Source organism: Tenrec ecaudatus, chromosome 15 (genome assembly GCF_050624435.1).
Source record: "Tenrec ecaudatus isolate mTenEca1 chromosome 15, mTenEca1.hap1, whole genome shotgun sequence".
Lineage (NCBI taxonomy): Eukaryota > Metazoa > Chordata > Mammalia > Afrosoricida > Tenrecidae > Tenrec > Tenrec ecaudatus.
In genome coordinates this window covers 40,987,954-41,013,136 of record NC_134544.1, presented here as the reverse complement: position 1 = coordinate 41,013,136, position 25,183 = coordinate 40,987,954, and the positions used below count along the sequence as shown (strand labels likewise).

Sequence of the window (25,183 nt, the reverse complement as noted above, 5' to 3'; positions counted from 1 at the left end):
ATAGAAAAAGATTGACCTTGTCATGGGTTCAAGGTCAGTGCTCATGGACGCAGCACTGGTGAAAAGTTTTGAAAGTATTGTGGACTGTCAACAAAACAAACAAAACCTTCTTGGAGAAAGGACGGCCAGAAAGTTCCCTGAGAAGTGAGGAGGGAGAGACTGCGCCTACATTGCTACCAGGAGAGACATGAACCTGGACAAGAACATCGTGTTTGGAAAAGTGGGGGGTCAGTGTAAAAGAGGAAACCCTCAATGAGACAGACTGACACAGTGGTTACAGCAGTGGACTCAAGCACACCAATGAAGGTGAGGCTTGCCTAGCACAGGGTCAGCATCTTGCTCAGTTGTTGCCATGAGCCGGAGCTGATTCGATGAGAACACCAACAATGAATTGGATCTATCCCTAATCGGTTTACTGTCCTGAATTGATCATTAGCCCTAGGGTGTTTTGAAGAGAAAACACTAATTCAAATAAATAAAACAGAGCCTTGCTTGTTGGCATGTGTATTTTGGTGTTTGGTGTTGGCATTATTTTCATGCTTTTCCTGGTAAAATTCAATGACATTCTTTTGCCTGGAAGAATAAGCCTGTGCGAATGCTGATACAAAACCTGCAAATTAACCTAAGTCTAAGGGGAGTCAATGTATCAGGGGATGTTGGCATTGGATGCCCCACTAGAGGCACTGCTAGACCACTGACACGTGACTCTCAGCACATCAGACTCTCAGGGAAAAGGGGGAAAAATCTTGTCAAAGCGCTAGTATCATACGAAATTTTCACTAACTTTAATAAATCAGCCTAATAATTTATCTAACAAGATATAAGTGGGAAGCTCATTTCAGTTGTTAATCGGCTTGCTTAGACATACTAATATAATAGAATCAACTGATGTTACATATTTGGGGGATTGTTCCCCCTTCTTTTCCACTGCTGGTCACACCCAGTGAACGATAACCATTTGCTCGTGTATTTGCATCATCCTTCGTGCTCTCATTCTGGTTTGTGTTTTCCTTGCTGTTCTTCCAGTGTCCCATTGCCCAAAGGAACGGCTTGCCTCGACAACCAGGGAAAGAGCCTGGATGCTTGAGGTAAGGTTCGATTGTTTCTTATGAAAATCTACATGATATGGTATGAATCCTTGTTTTCAGATTAGGGGGAATTTAATTGTTTCTTATGAAAATCTACATTATTTTGTATGAATCCTTGTTTTCAGATTAGGTGGAATTTAATTCTTTATAAGAAGTTTATTTTTTAAAATGTTTATCACAGCAATGTAAGTATTCAAGCGTACATCCCCCATTAAAACATTATTTGTCAAAGTCTATTCCATTTCCCAAGTGTGCTAAGGGCTAATTGGCTGCCATCAGAAATTCCTCTAAAAATAGTATCAAGCAAATTAAAGTTTAATTTAGGAGATTTGATTGGTGATAGGTGAAGGAGGATAATCTCAACCTATGGTCAAAATGACCTCATGGCATCTCTCATTATTTATAAATAAAGTATGTTTTACGTGTTATTGTTAAAAAACCAGTCAGTAGCTCTTCTGAATTTAGAGAGAGAAGTGTTCTCTGGGAAGAAGACAAAGACACAGAAAGCCTCTTTTTTTGCAGGTGGGGCTTTGCTTTTGAGACATAGTTATTGGACCTTCAGTTCTTTCCCACAGGTATTCTGAACCTCCCCCTCTCTAATAATGCCTTCAAGGTTCAAGTCCGGGAACTCTCTAGGTCAGAACAAAGGGACAGTGAACTGAAGTGCCACCAGGTGGCAATATTTGGAAAGTCATTCCAGGAGGTCTCAAGGCCCGGAGCGATGACTGTTCACCCAGAGAACGCTCTCTCCAGGTATAATGTCCTAGACTTCGCCGAAGGTGCTCTAAAGCAGCGTCCTTGTTGCTTCTTCCCCCACACCATCAACCAATTTCAGTTTTCTTTTTTAAGTGTGCTCTGTTAGGCGTGGTGTTATTTCCCTTTTGGTGTTAGTTCTACAGTGATAAAATTAGAAACCATATTCTTAAGTCAAAAGCCTCCAAATAGGACCGGTTATTATTAAGAGCTCGAATCAGAGGGTAGAACACCATTTTTGTCTGTGTCCATTGAGATCAATTCTTTTTCAATTTTATTTAAATCATTTTGTTGGGGGCTCATACAACTCTTATCACAATCCATCCATCCATCCATTGTGTCAACCACATTTGTACATTTGTTGCCATCATCATTCTCAAAACACTTGCTTTCCACTTGAGCCCTTGGTATCAGCTCCTTATTTTCCCCTCCCTCCCCACCCCCTCCCTATGTACCCTTGATAATTAATAAATTATTATTATTTTGTCATATCTTACACTGTCCAATGTCTCTCCAAACCACTTTTCTGTTGTCCATCCTCAAGGGAGGTTATAGGTAGATCCTTGTAATCAGTCCCCTCTTACCCACCCACCCCCAACCCTCCCAGTATCGCCACTCTCTCCACTGGCCTTGAAGAGATCATCTGTCCTGGATTTCCTGTGTTTCCAGTTCCTATTAGCACCAGTGTACATCTTCTGGCCTAGCCAGGTTTGTAAGGTAGAATTGGGATCATGATCGTATAGGGAAGGGGGGGAGGAAGTAAGATAAATTCTATGGTTGGTGTACAGTTTTGAGTAAATTATATGGGTGGACAGATGTGAAATCTTCCCTTGAAGAGTGGACTTGTAAGGCCTTCCCTTGATATTAAACCAAGTAAGATGGACAGATGTGATAGTCTACATTAAATTGATTTAAAATAATTAGGCCCTTCTGTGAGATGTCCAGTTGTCTACAGATGGGCTTTGGGTCTCCACTCCACCAGCCCCACCCCAACCCCAGCCCCTCGTTCGTATCTATATGATTATTTGTTTTAGGTCTTCTTCTGCCTTATACCTGATCCTGTTGACACCTCATGATCACACAAGCTGGTATGCTTCTTCCATGTGGGCTTTGTTGCTTTCTAGCTAGATGGTCACTTATTTATTTTCAAGCCTTTAGGACCCCAGACACTTTATCTTTTTAATAGCAGGGCACCTTCAGCTTTCTTCACAACTTGCTTATGTACCCATTTTGTCTAAACAGGAGAGCCACAAAGAAGGAACAAGCCAGCCAGGGTGCAGTATGGCACCTACGAAACTTGAAACATTCCTCTAGTTCTTTAATGCTTCCTCTGCCCGCTGCCTCTCCCCACTACCATCACCCCAGTTCTACCTTACAAATCTGACTAGACCACAGCACGTAGACTGGTACAGAAAAGAGCTCTCAGCACCCAGAATCCAGGACAGATAAACTCCTCAGGAACAGTAATGGGAACAGTGATACCATGGGAGTAGGGAGAAGGTGGGGGGAGAAAGGAGAAACTGATCGCAATGATACACACACACACACACACACACCATGATGAGCAACAGAAGGGAGCAGACAGTGTAAGATATGAAAATAATAATAATTTATAATTTATCAATGGTTCTTGAGGGTGGGATGGTGGGGAGGGAGAAAAAATAAGGCGCTGATATCAAGGGCTGGAGCAGAGAGAAAATGTTTTGAAAAGGATGATGGCAACATATGTACCAATGTATTTGATACAATTGATGCATAGACTGTTACAAGAGCTGTAAGAGCCCCCAGCGAAATGATTTACTAATTAGGAAAAGGACGAAAAGAATGATGGCAACGTATGTACGAATGTGCTTGACACACTGAATGTATGGATTGTAATAAGAGCGGTAAGGGCTCCCAATAAAATGATTTATTAAAACTTTTTTAAAAGAGAAAGAATGGAAGCTGGTGTCTGTGGGATGAATAAACACCTCCCCTGCTCTGCTGCAGGCCGAGTGTGCAGTCCATGTGCGCTATCTCCCCACAATATTTTCAGAAACAACACTTCGCTGTAACATATTTCGAATGCCTGCTACCGATACAAGGAGCCCCTGGGGCACTGTCCGGTCAGCACTGGCGTGGTAACCAACAGATGAAGCTCTCTGCTCTCATAGACTTCCAGCCGCCGAAGACCCGTCACGTAGAGGGTCAAGTTGGGCTACAATGACCTTGATGGCAGTGGGTTGATGTGATCTATAAAAGGCCATGCTAACTCCTCGGCTGTTTATATAAAGATGAATTATTCACTAGTTTCACAAACACTTGAGTCCCCACCATGAACTAGATGTCAGTGGTGAGGAACCTATGGTTCCTCTCTCAGAGAGTTTGATCCTGTGGGGGAGCTAAGACATGGCACCCCCATGGCTGGCAGAGAGCTTGGTGGCTCCATGGGGCAGAAGGACCGGCTCCAGGCGCCTGTGAGGATGCTGAGCCTGAGAACCTGGTGGCTGGCATGGGCATCATCGCTCACAAAGGACCACTGGGAGTCAGAAGCAGCTCAATGGCAGCAGCCACAGCAACACAGCCACACAGAAGACAGAAACATAAAAAGGTAGAGACTGCCCCCAGCACCTCGGGTGGGGTCCATTCCAGACCACCGAAATAGAGCAGGTATCACACTACAGCCGTTTCACACATGTCGTGTGTTCTGCAAGTTCATATACAAGTTACATGCACACTGCATGGCGGTCTATTGAATGTAGAATAAATTCCCTTAGGAAAAAAAGTTTGAAATGGTACGAGAATTACCAAACTATGAGACACAGGGGCGCAAAGGAAACAGTTGCTGCTGGGACAATGGTGCCCTGAGACTGGCTGGGTGCAGGGTCACCACAAACCTTCCGTTGGGCGAAAGTGCAGCATGGGTGAAGGGCCGGCACAAGGTGTGCCTGCTGGAGGAAATGGAGAGAGCCACGAAGCGCCGTGGAGACGAGCAGGCGAAATGCTTGGGAAGCTTAGCAGAGTGAAGCGGGAGCCCGGGAGCTGGGCCGTGAAGGTAAGTGGGTCTGGGGTCCTTGGAGATTGGGAGATGGGCCCTCCATTTCATCGGCTTTCAATAACTGGCACCTCTTTGCCATTTCCGGCAAATAGAGAGGTGAACAAGACAGAGCCCTTAAGCCTACATTTAGGACTGTAAATCACCTTAAAAAAATAATTAGTGACATCGTCTGTGTGACAGAGGATGCACGGGGTCGAGGTGAAAGGGGGCTCCTATTAGATCAGAGGACCGTGGCTTCGCGGCTGCTCCCTGTGGCCACAGGCTTCAGCCTCCGTTCCTGTGTCAGAGCCGCGGGAGATGCGCTTATGAAGGATGCCGGCTATCCTGGGAGTGCTTGGACTGACCGAGATGCCAGTGGAAATTGACCTATATGTGCACACACGCTTCTCGTCCACCGGCTCCCCAGCTCTGCACCACAGTTGTTGAGAAAGTGCACTGAGCCAAGGATCCACAGCTAACCCTAGCAAGTGATGACAAGAGCGAATCACGGAGAAGGGCCGAGTTCTGCTCTTTCTCTTTTCTTGAACAGCAGAAAGGGCGTCAGCGATGCTCTCATCCAACTCGCTCCTGTTACAGATGACTGTTGCAGGGAGGAGAATGAGTGGCTGGCCTGGCATCAGACAGTGAGGGACGAAGCCATTGCCCCTTCTGGCTTGCGCACAGCCTTGCTAGTCCTCCGCCCCAGCCTCGCTCTGCCCGGGCCTCGTGGGGACCAGAGAAGTGATGAGGACTCTGGGAGAAACGAGACGCTGCCCCAGGCTTCCTCGGCGATGCAGCAGCAACCACGGGTGCTTCGCCCATTTCATATCCCAGCGAGAAAGTTCAAGTTGAAACCTTTTCTTTTCCTTCTGTTTGAACTGAAAGGAGTAGATGAGACACAGAAAGAAAGGGAAACTTGGCACAGAGTCTTACATCTGCCGCTTATGTGATTCAGGATGGGGGGGGCGCAAAAAGAGGGGACATCGTATTCTTGGGTTTGCTATGGGATTAAGTGAGGGCGACCTAAGTGCTGGGTAAGTTATGTTCTCCCCCACCTCCTAGAGCTACGGGGTCTGCACAGGTGCGCCTTTGTTTACTAATGAGGTGACCTGGTAAGACTTGTGGGGATTAAATGACCAGATGAGAGAATATTTACAGAAGGATCTGATACAGGGCTTAATATTCTCATTTCTATACTTTATCTGTGAGGGAGTCGTGATTTAGAGTTTTTATTCGAGGTTACTAGCTTTCTTCAGTACTTTTGCTGAGGTGGTCAGGGGCCATGTGGTGACTTGGTAGGAGCTGAGAATTCCTTCGTTTCCTCCACGTTTTACTTTAAAATGATCTGTCTAATGCACATAGATAGAGGGTGGATGAGTAGATGAAATAAATGTAGCTACATGATAATAATTGGTGCCTCCAGCTAGTGGGCAGATGGGTGTATCTTTTTGTTGTTGTTGAGAGAAAACAATATAAGAACAATACTTTTTAAAGATTATTTTATTGGGGACTCTTACAGTTCTTATAGCAATCCGTACCTCAATTGTATTAAACATATTTGTCCATCAGTTGCCATCATCATTTTCTAAACATTTACTTTCTATTTGAGTGTTTGTTATACGCTTCTCTATTTTCCCTCCATACCCCTCCTCCCACCCTCGTGACCCCTTGCTAAATTATACATAATTATTATTTTCCTATCTTACACTGACCACTGTCTATCTTCACCAATGTTTCTGTTGTTCATCCCCCTTTGGTGGGGAGGTGTTAGGTGTCAATCATTTTGATTGGTTCCCCCTTCCTCCCCTCCTCCTCCCACTTTCCCCTTACCCTCCTGGTATTGCTACTCCCATTTCTGTTCCTGAGGAGTTTATCTGACCTGAATTCTGATTAACATGAGCTCTTATCTGTACCAGTGTACATGCTCCAGTCTAGCCAGAACTGAGAGGCAGGACTGGGGTCATGATAGTGGGGAGTGAGGAAGCCTCAAAGAACCAGAGGAATATCCACCCTGATTGATTTATCCCCTCATTGGAACCCTTCTGTGAGGGAATGTCCTATTGTCTAAAGATGGATTTGGGGTCTCTGCTCTGATCCTCCTCAATTTTCAACAATATGTTTTTTGGTTGTTGGCTTATTTTGGGTCTTCTGATGCCTGTTACCTGATCTGGTTGACATCTCATGATCACAGAGGCAGGTGTTCTTCTTCCAGGTGAGCTTGTTGCTTTTGAGCTAGATGCCCGCTTGTTTATCTTCAACCCTTTAACACCCCAAATGCTGTATCTTTTGATAACCAGGCACCATCAACTTTCTTCACCACATTTGCTTATGCACCCATTTTGTCTTCAGCGATCTTGTTGGGAGGGTGTGCATCACACAATGCCCGGTTGTTAGAACAAAGTGTTCTTGTGTTGAAGGAGGGCTTAAGCAGAGGCCCACAGTCTGTCCACTTCCTCAATGTATTGCCATATAAATATATGTACATAGGCCAATACCTCTATTTTATGGGTTAATATATTAACATAAGTGCACACCTGTGGGGAGAGGTCAACCGCTTACAGACATCCTCCCCAGGGTAGTTAGTCACCAGAATACAGGGTAGACCTCTAGGGCAGTTAGTCAACCAGACTATATGGCAGGCCTCACTCCCTGCTACTGGGGACAATAAACTATTCCTCCTTGAGGCCTGAGACCAAGCATTCATACCCCACTGATAATCGTTCCTATGGAGATCTAGGGAATAGATCAAAGTTAGGCCGCCATCCTGAACCTAGGATCCCTCCCCTTCCTATTGCGTGTATGTTCCTAGACCACCCCCCTCTCATTACTGTATTACCTATAGGACAGCCCCTTCCAGTGACTTTATGTCCTCACCTGTAATTAGGGGGCTTGCATGTCCCCAGAGAATATAAAAGGGGCCGGGGCTACCATTAAACTCTCTCTCTCACTCTCTCCCTCCACGTGGACCATCAGCGGGGCAGATGTGAGCATGTTACCATGAATTGTGACTGACTCCCATTTATTTCAATACTTCACTTCTATCTCTCATGCTCTCTATAACTTTACTATGATCTTTACTTATTATAGCTGTACAATTGCACCTACCGGACCCATAATGATGTGTTAGGGGCTGGCTTCCCCTGACACACACCTATGTTTATATCTCTATACATAGCTTTGCTTCCTAGATCTTTCCTCTGGTTCCTTTGGCCTTTCTCCTATTAGACGGGTGTATCTTGCATGTCCTTGGTTGGTATCACATACCATTTAGAAACCACTGAGTGGGCTGCAGCTCATAGCAACTCTATGTGCAACAGAACTGAATGCTGGCCGGCTTGCACCATCCTCCCAGTCACCGCTGTTTGTGAGCCATGGTTCTACCCACGGTGTCAGTCCACGGTGTTGAGGATCTTTCTCTTTGCGGTTGACCAGCTTTACTAAACAGGGTGTTCTTCTCCAGAGGCTGGTCTCTTCTGATAAACATTATACTATTAAACCACTTCTTTCTTTTCTTCTTAATGTTGAAATGTCTCAAGTAGGAACATACCAACAAAAATTATCTAATCATAACAAAGGCTGAACTGTGGTTCCCTCACTGTGCAGGGGGTACATTTTGGGCACAACAACAATCGGGGTCCCAGCTCTGGTGGAGCTGATGATTTCCGGGATGGAACACCAATCAAAGGTACAGTTCTACTCCCAGGTGGGAAGTATTATGGTGGGGAAATTCCAAGGTCCCCTCTCACTGCCCTCGGTCAATGCTCATGCATAGAGACCGTCACTGTTTACAGGAGTCGAAAGTCCAGTCTCCCTTCCATGCAGCTGCTGGTGGTTTTGAACTGCCGATCATGTGGAGAACAACCCAACACGTAATCACACCACCAGGGCCCCATCCAAGGTTTCCTGGGATGCCCAAAACAGTCTTTGGACAGACAACAGAGAATGGCCACAAGGATATCGATATTCACATACTATCTTCACTGGAAGAAGGAGAATGGGACAGCTGACTTTCAGGTAAACATGTAGGTTTAGGGCCGGAAATGTAGGATCTTGTCCTAATGGCTTCAATACCAACTGTCGAGAGAGGAGGGAGGACTGGGGTTAGAAAAGTAAGGAAACCAAGAAGTCTCGAAATGTGTGATTTGGGGATGACCACAGGGAAACAGCAGGATGACCTAGCAGCATGCCACACACCCCTGAGTGTTGAGACCATGCCATGAGAGTTGTGCTGACCTTCCAGGCCGAGTGGTCCCTGCCCCTGTCCTCCCCCGCAATGCTCAGCAACACCCAGTCAGACAAGGCGCCAGCACCTGGACAGATGAAACGTGGGTTGAAGCTCCTTGTTGGGGCAGCAGGAAAAGTGATCGTGAGGATCAAGTGATCGAATGCTTCACTCTTTCCTTAAAATGCTGTGGAAGCCACATGACTGGACCCTGGAGCTGCTCCTTTTTGGTTTATAATGAATTTGGTATGTTTGCAAGGAGTGTAATGAACTCACTAGAGCCCGCTCTGGATTGTAAGGATTACAGGAGCCCTTAATTAGCAGGGGCCCCGGTGGTGCTATCAGGTAAAGCATTGCTTTGCTAACCCTAGGGCCGCCCATTCAAAACCACCAGCCACGCTGAGGGAGAAAAAGGAAGCCAGCTGCTCTCATACAGATTTGCAGCCTCAGAAACCCTGAAAAGGCTCTCTGTGAATTGGAATCGCCTCTATGGCAGTGGGTGGGTTTGAGACCCTTGATTACAGATCCCTGGTGGCATCGTGGATCATGTGCTGAGTGCAACGTCAGCTGTTCAAGCCACAGGCCACTCTCGGGAGAAAGTGTCTCCACATAAAAGCTTTGAACTGCTTGCTGACTAATGGTGTTGCAGCCCACACTCACACCTTTGTATTGTTTGTCATGGGAACGTGCAGTTCCAGGGAACTGCTTCATTGCGTGTAGAAATAAAACTGTCAACTGCTTAGCAGATTTTTTAATACTTGGACACGCTGGAATGAAGTTGTCCTGTGATGCATGTGGGGTCACCGCCAATCCTGGGTATGTGCCTTCGAAGTTTCTGCCATCTGTATAAAGTTCTGGGAACTGGATAACGATTTCTTTGGCTTGCAAAAATGCCACTGAAATTACTGTGAGGTTAACATATCAACGTTTTCTTTTCAAGTGGGCTATGGTATGTAGAAAGAATGCTACTGAAGTCTTCCAAACAGGTGCCAGGAATGCTTGTGTAGATCCAGGTCCCTAATTAAGAAACTAAAGGAGCCCTGGTGGCACTGTGAGTTAAGCACTGGGGTACTAAGAGCAAGGTCAGCAGTTCAAGCCCATCAGTTGCTCTGTGGGAGAAAGCTGAGGCTGTCTGCTCCCGTGAAGATTTATAGTCACAGAACCCTTTGGAACATTCTGCCCTACAGGATCCCAGTAGGAAGGAATTGACTCAGTGGCAGTGGGTTGAATCAGAAAATGTAGTTGCTGGGTGGAACAGACAGTGAATGAATTTAGCTGCTAGCCAACAGGCTGGCAATTCAAGTCCGTGCAGAGATACTGCGGAAGAAAGGCCGAGAGACAATGTAAAACTCAGCCACTGAAAACCTGACTCACAAACGCAGGGGCACCGTGACTCACCGTCAACTCCATGACAACTGGCTTTTGAATACCACGAAGTATATTTCCTCTACTTTCCTGGCTGAGAAATTGCTGAAAATGAAAGAATTCATGCATACAGATCATGGCAGCTCAACCCAGGACATTGCTTCTCCCAGCTGCTCCCCCAGAACTCGGAGCAGAGCTGTCAACTGAGCTCCCCGCCCGCCCCCCACCCCCGCCCCCAGGATGGGGATGTTCTGTCGCAAGGCCATCTAATTTGGTAGCTTCAGCCACCTGTGCCCATGGAGAGTGGGGGAAACGTGGCCTGTGTGACTGAGGAACTGCATTCTAAATGCTATTTCATTGTCATCACGTCCCTGTCGAACCTACCTGTGACCAGTGACTGCTGTTTGGGGCTGTACAGCTCTAGACAGCAGTGTTGGCGGAACTGAGAGCCGCCACAGGGAAGTTAGCCCGGTCTTTGCTGTCCAGAAAAGTCTGGTCTGGCCTTGTCCCTTCCCGTTAGGTGAGGTGAGGATCAGCAGCAGAGAGAGCAAGGTCTGAAACCAACCCAGAACCAAGCTGGAATGACCTCCATTTCTGTGTAGACTCTTAGCTGAGCACCAGAGGCCTGAGCTCAAAGAAGGGGAGATGCATATGTAGAAGGTGGAAGAGAGAGTGCACAGTATGTCATGCCTACTGGTAGCCCAGTGAAGGAACCCTGGAGGCACAGTGGCTACGTGTTGGACTGCTGACCACAAGGTCAATAGTTCCAAACCAGCAGCCACCCTGAGGGAGAAGATAGGGCTTTCTACTTCTGTAAAGGGTTACAGTCTCAGAAACTCACAGGGGCAGTTCTACCCTGCCCTATAGGATCACTATGAGTCAGCATCGACTTGATGGCAGTGAGATTTTGGTTTGGATATACTAGTGGTTTAAGGGGTGGGTTGCTAGTGGCAAGGTCAGTGGTTCACATTTACCGGTTGCTCCCTTGGGAGAAAGATGAGACTGTCTTCTCACATCGAAATCCACAGCCTCACAAACCTGACCAGTCACTATGTATGTTATTCGTTAATCCATTTTGTGTCCTATATTAACCTTGTTTATGCTTTCCATAGGTGAGGCACTTGAGTTTTAGATAAATTACTAACCATTTTCGATTGGGATACATGGCTAGTAAACTGGAGAGTCGGGATTAGAACATACGCAGGTATGGGTCCCAAGTTAAAGTTAATTTCACAAATAGATACACGTGTGTGGAGCTACTTACAAATCAAAAACCTTCAGGGTAGGAGTGGAGACAAGGAAGTGGTAATTGGGGTTGGGGGTGGGGATGGTGTTACAAGGGCCCAAAGACTTTAGTTTGGATGGATGGATGGATGGATTCACTCCTCTCATCTCCCTCCTGCCCTTGCTACTCTCCCAATCACTTCAGTTATGATCACTCTATGTTACTCCTTCATGGAAATATGACCATTAGTGTCATAGATGATGGACAATTAGTTATTTGGATTGAAAATCTTCAAGAAATAAACACAGACTCCATCATTTTAGTTACCATCTAGGAAGGCAGCTCAAAGTGCTTGACAGCCATCTGTTATTGTTGTTTTGCCCACCAATATAAGACAGGCATGGGAAGCAAGCCCGAGGAGAAAGCAATGGGGACGTTGGGGGAGGATGAGGTAGGAGAAGGAGTGGTGATCAAACAATGGGGAACAACTAGAGAACAAAAAGCAACAGAGAGGAGGACCTTGCGATCCCAGTGGTGTGGTAGCAACAGCAATCTAGCTAAGAGGAATTACTAAGAGGCAAACAAAGGGCGAGCATCATGGTAGGGCAGAAAGAAGGTAAAAGGAAACAGAGGAAAGATCTAGGAAGCAAAGCTATGGATACAGGTATAAACATAGGTGTGTGCTTATGTAACCATATTAATTCATAAAAATAGAGGTATTGGCCTATGTACATATATTTATGTGGCAATACTTTGAAGAAGTACACAGATTTGGGGCCTCTGCTCAACACAAGAACACTTTGTTCTAAAAACCGGGCATTCTGTGATGCACACCCTCCTGACAGTATCACCGAAGACAAAATGGGTGCATAAGCAAATGTGGTGAAGAAAGCTGATGGTGCCCAGCTAGCAAAAGATATAGCATCTGGGGTGTTAAGGGCTTGAAGATAAACAAGCGGACATCTAGCAGAGAGGCAACAAGCCCACTTGGATGAAGCACACCTGCCTGTGCGATCATGAGATGTCAACCAGAACAGGTAACAATCCTTCAGGAACAGAAATGGGAGTAGCAATACCAGGAGGGTAGGGGGAATGTGTGTGGGGGGGGTGGGTAGGGGAAGAAGGGGGAACCAATTGCAATGATCAATATATAATCCCCCTGCCAAGGGAATGAACAACAGAAATGTGGGTGAAGGGAGACAGCAGGTGGTATAAGATAATAAAACAATAATAATTTATACTTTATCAAGGGGTCACCAGGGGGGAGGGAGGGAAAAGAAAGAGGCTAATAACAATGACTCAAATAGAAAGTAAATGTTTAGAAAATGATGTTAGCAACAGATGTACAATTATGCTTGATACAATTGATGTATAGAATATTATAAGAGCTGTAAGAGCCCTCAATAAAAAGATTTTAAAAAGAAAAGTATTTGACCACCACCTGTACTTATTTCTGGTAGGTTGTGAGCGAAAGAAGATTCTTTCTAAATCACATCACCAACCATCTCCCAGGGTCCAACTGCTCCCTACTAACCTTCTCAAAACATCTGTGACATGACCGATATGACCTTCTTCTTCTCTTGTGGCTCTTTGCTGTCAATGGTTTTCCATTTCCAAGATACCAAGATGCTCACTCCAAGATTCCAAGATCCTGTGGGTGCAGAGTGGAACTTTATACAGTTTGAAGGCTTTGACCTTTCAGAAGCAGATTGCCACTTGTGTTTTCTGAGGCACCTCTGGGTGGCTTCGAGTTGCCAACTGCTCAGATACTAGGCACAATCTTTGTGCCATCCAGGGACTTTCCACTTCTATAGTATTTCCAACATTTCCGTTGTAGGGAAAAACATGGTGGGAATCATAGAAAACACATTGCCTGTCTTCCTACCCTAACGTATCATTTGCTTCATATCAGTGGTTCTCAACCTGTGGGCCACGACCCCTTTGCGGGTAGAATGACCCTTTCACAGGGGTCACCCAATTTATAACAGTAGCAAAATTACAGTTATTAAGTAGCAACGAAAATAATTTTATAGTTAGGGAGTCACCACAACATGAGGAACTGTATGAAAGGATCGCGGCATTAGGAAGGTTGAGAACCACTGCTTCATGTTTCCCCCTTCTAGCCTGTGGTATAGTGGTTATGCACTAGGCTGCTAACTGCAGGGTCCGCAGTTCAAAACCACCACTCACTCACTGGGAGAAAGATGAGGTTTCTGCAGTCTCAGAAACTCACAGGGGCAGTTTTACCCTGTCCTAGAAGTCACTAGACTCAAGTGTGGTTTGGTTTGGGTTTGGATTTGTTTTCTAAAATAATTGTTACAAGGTTGTAACCATGCTTGGTGCATATTTTAGTATGAAGCTTTTTAAACCTCATGTAATGAGCCATTTTCCAGGCTGCCACGTGCATTCCTGATGATCATTTTAATGCTGGTATAATGTCTGCCAAGCTGGCATAGCATTATTTATCCAGCCTGACATTGCTCATTGTGTAGAGCCTGTTTCAAAGTGACCCTAGTGCACCTTAAGCTTATATAGATCAGAATTGGGAAATTAATACCGTTGAGTGTCAGTCTCACACCTATGTGTTCCCGTGCCTCTGGGAAGATAGTTTTCATTATCCCATGGAATTCCTCATCGAACTTTATGACATTCCTCATTGAACATTGCCTTGGGTTGTTTTTGTTTTGTTTTTCATATTTTCCAGACTCTCCAAATATATGACTTGATTCTCAAGAGCAAAAATGATGCAATCTATTTGAATGATCTCCCTAGATGCTAGATCCTTACTCCATGCTTCTTAAGTCCTGTGTCATCTGGGAACCCAGCTCAGCAGGCGGTTGCCTGGATACTTGCACTGTGGGAAGACACAGATTTTCAGCATCCACAACTTCAAATATCAGCCTGCTCACGATGTGTGTGACAGCATCTTCATCTCTGTTCTAAAGTTAGCCATGCTTCTGTCTTCAAGAAAGCAATCCAAAGGAATTACAATCAGATTAATAGCAAACTACATGGGGGGATATGGATCGACAAGTCAAGTTAAACCTCAGGGTATGTCCTCGACAGACTACATTCTAGGTCGTGGGGAATTTGCATTTTTAACATTTCTCACCAGGACTCCATAGCTTGCTTTGGAATCTCAGGGTAAGCCTTTACTGGACCATGGCATAACACTGCTGTGTGTTCTTATGATGCGTTCGCAAGGTGATGACGAGGCTTTAACAGATCTGCCTGGTAGACTTTCTCTCCTGGGAGTCTCAGAGCTCGAGTTATTATTTTTGTTCTCGCCGACCGATACGTTTCAGGCCTGTGTGAGGCAATGCCACTTAGGCGACAGGCAGTCCTTTGGCTATAAACTAGCTTCGAGCTCTCTTTAGTGCTTGGCTTAGAGAAGAGTTTAGCTTGGGTTTAAAAAAAAAAATGAACTGACTGCTGGGAGCATTGTATAAATGACATTATTGTCTCTAGCCAGGAGCAACATAATTCTATCATGATGTCGTGAAATGAGACTATCTAACCACTCGTACTTCCTGCTCAAGAAAGCATGTCCCGCATTCTGGCCACTAACACACACATGAAAAACTGCTCACAATCTTTTTCCAGGGGAAAAAAATGCAAATGAAAACTCAACGAGATATCATTTCCTCCCTGGAAAAATGACAGTGATCACGAAACAGAAAGTGCTGTCCAAGTTGAAGGGGGATGGGAATTTTAGACACTGCTGTAATGTGGTACAACTACTGTGAACAGCCACAGTGCGTCCCCCAAAGCTGGAAATAGAAATATCGTATGTTCTGGCAAGCTCACCCCTAGGTTTCCATGCTAGAGCAGTGGCACATGTGAGCACTTACATGCATTGCAGCACTATGCATAGTAGCCAAACGAGGGAAATTGCCTAGGTGCCCATATGCAGATGAATGGATAAACAAGCGGTATTATGTAACCATACAGGACAATGAGTCTGCAAAACACCTTGTATTATGGATGAATCGAGAGGACATTAAGCTAAATGAAATAAGTCGATCAAAGAAAGACAAATATAGTATTGCCCCACTGTTAGTGAAGAGTAATCTATACACAGAAAGCAACGTGCTTTGATGGTTACCAGGGGTGAAATGAGGGAAAGTGGGGGTCACTTTCTAGACAGTAGACACGTGTTACTTTTGGTGATGAGCAACATGTTCCGATGGGTCCAGCTTGAAAGGTTTACCTTCTGAGAAATATAATCTGAAAATAGACCCCAGATAAATCAAAATTATAAAACAAAGAGGATACATGGAAGCCCAAATCCCACGAAACCAATAGCAGTGTCCATTACAAGAAATACTAGGAAGCCAACAATAATTGCAAATAGTTGGTTCAAATTATATCTAAGAAGAATCTTTTGAAGAAGAAATAGCAGATTTCATTGTTCCATGTCTAAACATAGACATAGAACATGAGTGTCCAGAAGTGTAAATTAAGCATTACTACCAATTTATACATGCACAGGTTTATTCTAAACAAAACAGGTTTAAACATGTCTCTGAGATTCAGATGCTGGCTGAAGATGAGTTCTCTCAGTAATACACTTGGCTTAGACTTGTTAAAGGGCCTTCAAAAACAGTGGCTTCTGAGGCGATCAATTGACCTAGTTCAATTCAGACACAGAGGTTGGCTTAGAGCAGTGGTTCTCAACCTGGGAACAGGGAGGGTCAAACAACCCTTTCACAGGGATCTCCCGATTCATAACAGTAGCAAAATTACAGTGATGAAGTGGCAACAAAAATAATTTGATGGTTGGGGGAGTCACCACAACATGAGGAACTGTATGAAAGCGTTGTGGCACGAGGAAGATTGAGAACCACTGGCTTAGAAGGTTATGGCTGGAACAACAAGTGATCTAAAATTGATGACGAGGAGGGTGTAGGAGGCCTGGTAGGGCTTGATCAAGGGTATTGTAACTGAGAGGAATTACTGAAACCCAAATGAAGGCTGAGCATGATAGTGGGACAAGAGGAAAATAAAAGGAAATAGAGGAAAGAACTAGGAGGCAAACGCCATTTATAGAGGTCTAAATACGGGCATGTACACATGGAAATATATTTTTATATGAAGATGGAGAAATAGATCTATGTGCATATATTTATAGGTTTAGTATTAAGGTAGCAGATGGACATTGGGTCTCTACTCAATGCAAGAACACTTTATTCTATTAAATTGGCATTCCATGATGCACACCTTCCTGACACTAGCGCTGAAGACAAAGCGAGTGCATAAGCAAATGTGAAGAAAGCTGATAGTGCCCGGCTACCAAAAGATATAGCATTTGGGGTCTTACAGGCTTGAAGATAAACATGCGGCCATCTAGCTGAGAAGCAGCAAAGCCCACATGGAAGAAGCACACCAAGCCTGTGTGATCACATGAGGTGTTGCTGGGATCAGGATTCAGTCATCAAAGAACAAAAAAATCATATCATTGTGAATGAGGGGGAGTGCAGAGTGGAGACCCAAAGCCCATCTGTAGGCAACTGGACATCCCCTTACAGAAGGGTCATGAGCAGGAGACAATCTGGTCAGGGTGCAGCATAGCAACAATGAAACATACAACTTTCCTCTAGTTCAGGGGTGTCAAACTGGCGGCCTGCGGGCTGCATGTGGCCCCTGAGGCAATTTTTTGTGGCCCACAATATTTTGAAATAAAATGTAATGAGGGAATTGTGTGCATGGTATTGCCTCGATCTCCCCTAAGTGTATATTCTTCATAACAATATTTTTTCTATTTTCATTTTATTTCAAAGCATTGTGAGCCACATGTGGCCCACGGGCTACCAGTTTGACACACCTGCTCTAGTTCTTTTTTTTTGTTGTTATCATTTTATTGGGGGCTCATACAACTGTTATCACAATCCACACAAACATCAATTGTGTCAAGCACATTTTTACATTCATTGTCCTCATCATTTTCAACATATTTGCTCTCCACTTAAGCCCTTAGTATCAGCTCCTCATTTTCCCCCTCCCTACCTACTCCCCCCTTCCTCATGAACCCTTGATAATTTATAAATTATTATATTGTCATATCTTGCCCTGTCTGATGTCTCCCTTCACCCACTTTTCTGTTTCTACACTTATATGTAGATCCTTGTAATCAGTTCTAGTTCTTTAATTTTTCTACCCCGTGCCCCTCCTCCCCCGCCGGCCAGGCCAACTATCATGATCCCAATTCTACCTTACAAATCCAACCAGAGGATGCACACTGGTACAGATAAGAACTGGAAACACAGGGAATACAAGACAGATAAACCCCTCAGGACCAATAATGAGAGTAGTGATACCAGGAAGGGAAGGGGAAAGTGAGGTAAAAAGGGGGAACCAATCACAAGGATCTACATATAACCCCCTTCCTGGGGGACAGACAACAGAAAAGTGGGTGAAGGAAGACGCTGGACAGTGTAAGACATGACAAAATAATAATTTATAAATTATCAAGGCTTTATGAAGGAAGGGGGCTGGAGAGGGAGGGGAATAATGAGGAGCTGATACCAAGGGCTCAAGTAGAGAGCAAATGTTTTGAGAATGATGATGGCAACAAAGGTACAAATGTGCTTGACACAATGGATGAATGGATGGATTATGATAAGAGTTTTATGAGTCCCTAATCAAATGATTTAAAAAAGAAAAAATAGCAACAAACAAACAAACAAAGGTTATGGCCACTGTTTGGTGGGATCCCAAGGGCTAAATTTAATAGAATTTCTTGAGGGACACAGATCATTCCTGAGCATTAATGATGAAGCTTGAAGAAGCGTGAAAGCGGCTTGGATGAGAAAAGGGCAGGCAAGTTGCACCAGGCCTTTCCCACCACAACACACTTGCTCCTCTTCAAGGACAGCAAGGACCACCCTATGATCCTGTCATTGGGAAACCTTACCCAACTACCTGACAGCCTGATCTGGCTGCTTCAGACTTCTAGCTGTTCCCAAAATTTGAAAACCATTTAAAATGAACATGGTTCTAATCCCCTTGTTGCATGTGTTCTTAGTAAAGGTCTGATTCTATTCAGGTTCAATGTGCTGGGGTTTAGCAACTTCCTAATCACGACCCTATTGAAGAATGAATGATAAGCTCCTAACCAGGAGATGGCAAGAGTAGAAACATATTCCAAGCGAACCCATCATGACCCTCTTAGTTGCCCTCTGTATATATTCAAGCGCTCTGGCATTCACCATGACCCCATCTGCAGTTTTCTGTTTGTAGACTTTGACTCTTTAAGTGCCATTTTTTTCTTAAATTGGTGGTAGTGGTGGGGGTGACATTTGATTCAAATACGCATACTTGAGTTTTACTAGGAACTATGTAACTTGCTTTTCTTTAGCAAATGGAAACAAGAATCTTGGGATGCCTAAAATTTGTTGGGCACGTCTGTGGAACTGGATCCCAAGGTTTACTTAGCCGCCATTTCCCATTTGGGAAAGAATTACGTAAAAACGGGCAGAAAACTTGGCTCTCCCATGTGCCTCACTGGTGTTCAAAGGGGAATCACAAAGAGACCTTTTGAGGAAATTAACTTCCTTCATACACAAAAAACATCACAGAAAACAACGCACTCATTGCTAAAGGGTATTTCTTGTCTTTTGCACGGTCAAACCAGTGGCATGAAGCTCTACTAAGACAGACAGATTCGGGTTTTGATGTTTTGTTTTAAATTTCCTTGTGAATGGTTAGAGTGATGAGTTTCAAAGAATGGGAGTGAGTGATTTTTGTTCTTTTCTTGAAGGAGGAAGAGTGGAGGAAAATAATCAGGAGAGCGATAGAGTGTTAGGGTCGATTCTCAAATTGTATTCTAGGAATCAGAAGCCTTTTTGGTGAACTCAAGCGTCCCACCGTCTGTAGTGTTCCTGGCAAAGCCAGAGAGCAGTTCTTCTCTGCTCAGGCTGAATCAGGCCCCTTGGCTGGAGGGGCTTTCAAAGTTTGTAGGAATGTGGACTTAAAAGATCACTGAAATCTTCCGCAATCTTGTTTGAACACCACCCCGCCCCCCCCCCCCCGCCCCCGGGTATTGCACTTGTACAACGCATGACCTAAGCATGGGTCTGCAGCTGTTTCACAATCACTGTGTAGCTCGCTGGCTCAGCTCCGCCGCACTGTGTCCAAACTTCGGGAACTCTCCGTAAGTACAGCGAATTTGGGAGGAGGCCACTTGGGGAATGCTTTGCTCTACTGAGAGCTGAGTGTTTTGCGTGCAGAATGTGAGGCTGCTGTTCAGCAGGTTGTATCCAAATGTCCGTGACCAAACACAGAGCCGGTGTTTGGATTTGTCATCCAGCCTCAGAACTCATGCTACCCAGACCTTTGGGCATTGTCACTGCCAGTTGGAAATAGGAATACTAGCATTCTTCCTTGCACCCAACCAATCATGCCTTATAAATTTTGAAGCTGATATTTTAATGTGCTTAAAAACAGTGATTCTGACTGTCATGATGTAATCTAATTATAGTCAAAACAGTTGTAAAAATGACACTGTGTTGGCTGCCTCTTCTTCCTCAGCCTGAATGGACAGGGACTCGGGCTGGGACGGGTTACCGAGTAAGCGAGGGAAGCATGTGCTGAGGGCATGAACAAAATAGGGGCACCAGTTGTCCAAAGCAAAGACTCATAAATGCCAAGCAGATCGGATACAGGGGGAAAATGATGCTGCCGTGGAGGGAATTGGCCGAGCACTACATGAAACCGATATCGTCTCCCATGGGTGAGAATGTGCCGTCCTGAAATAAAGTTCACGCAGGGTGACCCACGGGTGACGCTGTTTAAGCTATGAGACCTGTCCCACTTTAATAGCTTCACTGGCACCTGTCTCCAATGGTCCCCTCTTGGGTAAGTGAAACTCTTGATCTTGGTGGGTCTCTTAGGACTCTTTCCTCTCAAGAAGTGGGATTGAGCTGTGGAGTCTAACTCTCCATTCCCTCAATTTGCATGTGACTGCAGGCAACATGAGCAGTTACTGGGCAAGGATGGATTGATTACATTAATAAATAGCAGGTCTCTGGTTCATTTTGAGATAACCCATGCCTCTCATTAGGTATATCTGCTACACAAGACCTCTTTAGAATATTGCAAAGCAATGATGTTACTTCGATCACTAAGTGCGCCTGACCCATGCCATGGTATTTTTTTCATTGCCTCATATGCATGTGAAAGTTGAACATTGAATAAGGAAAACCAAAGAAGAATCAAGGCCTTTCCAATATAACAATTGAGGTCTTTCCAATACAGGGATCATTAGCATACTTGGATGTTACAACACTTTAGCTCATTAGACATAAAAAAATAAAATGTTGTCAAGTCAGTTCCAACTCATGACAGTTTCTTATGTGCCAGAGTAGAATTGTGCTCCACGGGGGTTTCCACTGATGTTTGTTGTTCAGGAAGCAGATTATTCAGTCTTTCTTCAGGGTTCCTCCAGGTGGAGTTGAGCATCCACTGTCCTGGTTAGCAACTGGCATGTTGCTCATGTGCGTTACCCAGAAACGCTACTTGTTTCATGAGACAGAGGCCTGTGCTGATGATAGACCTGGAGACAGAACTATGTGTGGGGGTGCCAGCCCCCCACAACTAATCGTGGGCTCATCGGAAAAATTGTATGGTTAAGATATATAAACATCATAGTAAAGTCGTAGAGAGGTAGAGGAGACAGAAGAGAGAGTGAAATGAAGAAGTCAGACACATTCCATGGTAGCATGCTCACCTCAGCTCCTCTTGGTGGTCCACGTGGAGGTGGGGGACGAGAAGGCAAGAGAGAGCTCTCGTTAGGTTTTATTTCTAACCAAAGCCTATATATCTTTGGGGGCATGCCAGCCCTCTGAATACAGATAGCAATGTGTGTCATGAGAAGGGGTTGTAACACAGGCAATACAAGCAATAGGCAGGACAGGACCTGGGGGTGTAGATGCAATAGTACAAGGAGGGAATAGGGGTACATATGTGGCAAGATGGGTGGACCGTAGACTCAATGTAGTAGCCCAAGTGTAGTCATCCTTGAGTGGTCCGGGCCTGACCTTGGGCACTCCTTCAAGGGAACCATATCAGAAGGAAGTGGGCCCTACTTTGGGTGAGTCAGACTATACAGTTTGGTTGCTCCAGATACCCTGAAGGAGAATAATCTCTGACCTACATTCAAAGACCTAGTGTACAGTCAGTTTCCATGTGCAGCAAGCAGCATCTTGGGTTGGGCATATATTTGGGGGAGACAACGTGGGAGGAATCTTTCTGTTTCCCACAACTACTACTATATCAGTTTACAAAATAGCCAAGTTCCGTCCTGCCTTTACGACATGTGGGAGATACGTTTCTACGGGTAGTGAGCTCAGACGCATAACAACCCTATGTGCAATAGAAGGAAGCACTGCCTGTCCCACGCCCTTCTTACAATTGTTGTTGTAGTTCGACTGAATGAGGCCTTAAATTCAAAAAGCAAAACTTGGAATTTTTATCTGGAAGGTGAAGACTTTTGAAAAAAGAAAGGAGGTAAGATAAAGCCAGTGGGGATATGTCAAATACATTGAGAAGTCAGTCATGAAGCACCGACTTGTGGGAGAGGACTATGACTGAGTAGGAGGTTGTACGTGGGAAGTGGGATGTTAGGACTAAGGGACACAGTCTGTGTCATACTGTGAGATCAACAAGGAGACTGGCTCCATCCGAGAGGTGCTGAGGCCTCAGGACTGAGTGCTGGGCGTGCATCTAGTTCGAGGAGCAGACCAGGAAAGGGAGTCAACTGGGGAGAAGCTTGCTCACTAAATGCACTGTGTTGTCCAAACCAATGGTGTCAACCTAGTTTCTGCTTCTGCCTCTGGTCTACCTACTCAGGGCATCAAACAAGGCAACAGTGACTACAGAGACCATACCGCAGCCTCACGGGCTCCCCAGTGCTCCTGAAAACCTGACTAAATATTTTACTTTTAGTCACGTTTGTGCCCCCCCCCCTTCCCTTAGGAGAGCATCCCTGTCAAGAAAGGAGATTTGTTCTCTCTGATGATGTTGCTCTGACTACCACATGGGGTCACCTTTGTTTACCCACCCTGTCCTTCAATATTTGTCAGCTCTGAAGAAAAAATTGGCAGGGACAGCCAAGCAGAATCTCAGGCTTCTTGGGGCGCATAGTTGGAGCTGCAGTACTGCTGGGTGATGCGCTTCTGCCCTCTCTCATTGTTGTCCCTCTCTGTGGTGGCTCATCCAATGGGGATGTTCATGATTGGTACCTCCCACACGGGGTGCTCTCAGGGTGGTCGACATTCTAAACGGGTGGCTGCTTCCAAGAAACTGAGAGACATCAGAAAGTCTAGGCCAGGAATGGTTGACATCATTTCTGCCAAAATATATGGATCAAAAGGGTCAGCTGGCCCAACCATCTAAAAAGGAAGGAAAAAATAGATACAAGCTTCTCAAATGTAATATTTAATTTTTTAAAATTGTGGACACGGGACACAAAGTGGGAGCCTAGGTGTATATCTCAAAATGTTTTATTTATAAATTGTATTGCCACCATTTTATGAATGCGAAAGCTGTGGCTTTGGTACAAATTATAAATACCAGAATATAAATTCTAACCCAAGTGTGTCTTAATGTGCTCCACAGAATCTTTCTGCTCTCTTTCTTCTTCTGTGCCAGTAATGAGGACATCTTTCTGTTATCTTTTAATTCCATGTTTCCATAGACTTGTCGAAGCCTTCTTCTACTATAGCTCCTTGATTTTAAAATTCTGTTTAATGAGAAAAGTAACATACTTTTTCTCTTACACACAGACACACACACACACACACACACACACACACACACACACACCAGCTCTAATTTTAAAAAGTCCTAAAGAAATGCTCTAAATGCTCGAGCTTGAGTCCCGGGCCCATCCCTGAAGCAGCCCCTGCAGCCAGGAGGATGGGTAATGCAATTGGCAAGCTCTGTTAGAATCACACGGTTGGAAGAAATATGTCCCAGAAGGAGGAGAAGACAAAATAATAAATATTCACTGCATTTGCTCTTTGAGCTTTATGCCATTTCTTCTCGTTTATAATGATTTCATTGCTTCTTTGAAGCCTCCCAGGATCCTCCCTAAAGAGACAGAAAGTGTGTTCTGTAGGAGGGTGCGGAGAGTGGGCTGTGTCAGGGAGTCTGTCTCTAAAATTGCATCTAGAGCTACAGACTGACTCTTAACTCATTGTGTCTCCCTCTAGTTATGGTTAAGATCCCCCTGGATTCCCGAGCTGATCATAATTCTTTATTATTTAATGAAGGTGTGCGCTTCCTTATATAGAAATGAAATGGAAGCCTCTGGAAGGTGACCCCTTATATTCTTGTGTGCAAGAAGCCCCTCGTGTTCATATTCTATAGATAGATGTTCAGTGAATATGAGTAGAGAACTTGGCAGTATAAGCTCTTGAAGAAACAAAATATGAGCTCTAATTAAAACATGAAGTAAGATGGAAACTTCATCTCCATGGAAACTTTGTCTGACTTTAGGATTTCCAGTTGCCTTTTTTTTTTAATGAAGTAAGCTGCTTTAATTTTCTTTTGTAAAATTTTAGTTGCATGAGGTCAGAAATTAGGGAATTTCTCTTCCATTACTCACACTGCTCCCAGCTGCTGGCCTCATGTTCATTGACGCTCTGCAGAGGAGCCGCCGTGGGGAGTAAGCGGTGGCCGCTGTGCACGCCAGACTTGACCGAAGGAGAGGCCCCGGGAGGCTCAGGGGGGAGCCCACCTCCCAAAGTCGTGGGTTGCTGCTTGGTGGCCTAGGGCCTGAGTGGCTTTGAAATTCAGGAGGCTACTGGTACCCATTAGAGCATCTGTCCCCCTGGCTTGAGTTGACTATGGTAGTGAGTCTCTTCACTCGGTTTGAACTTTTTAATATTCAAATCAAGAAAACAACGCCATGGGTTGGGTGGCTTTGGGAAACCCCAAGGAGTTCCCTTCTCGAAAAGTTTGGAGTCTTCTGGAAGATTCCTTGTTCATGGTACCCGGAGTCTTTTTATTTCTCCTGCCACCCGGCTGATCCCAAGGTGACTTTTGATATCCCCTATTGGTTGTCCTATCCAGTCAGTTCAACAAGATGCATTTAATTTTGACATGGAAATAAAATAGGCAAGGGAAATACAAGAATTTTATAAACTTTGGCAGGGATACTGTTTCAGTGAGAGCATTCAAATAGGCATGTGTGTAGCTGGATGGTTGAATTATGACAATCTTGGCAGAGTGAAAATGAAACCAGATTTGAGCTTTGAAAACAAATACCAAAAAATGTTTGCGGTCTCCTCTCCGCTCCAGAAGGTATCAAAGAAATGGACACAGCTATTTAAGGCCTATGCAGAAGGGGGTGGGGAGGCACTCATTATAAGTAAGAGTAAGAAAATTGTTTTTCTGCCGATCACATATATTGTTTACTCCAAGTCCTGCGATCTCTTTCTTCAACTCTCATTTTTCCTTGAAACATTACTTTTCCACTTCTTCTAATGCCCGCTTCCAGGAAACTCACTCCC

The 25,183-nt window shown here is 44.7% G+C and overlaps 1 protein-coding gene across 1 annotated transcript in view; it reads left to right on the top strand.

Annotated features, from left to right (window-relative positions):
• The window catches only part of MAPRE2 (microtubule associated protein RP/EB family member 2), a 180,815-nt gene that overhangs the window by 27,457 nt on the left and 128,175 nt on the right, over positions 1–25,183 (top strand). The window contains exon 2 of the mRNA XM_075532555.1: positions 1,027–1,088. The gene's annotated coding sequence lies outside the window, so the exon portion shown is untranslated. The remainder of the gene's footprint in view (positions 1–1,026; positions 1,089–25,183) is intronic.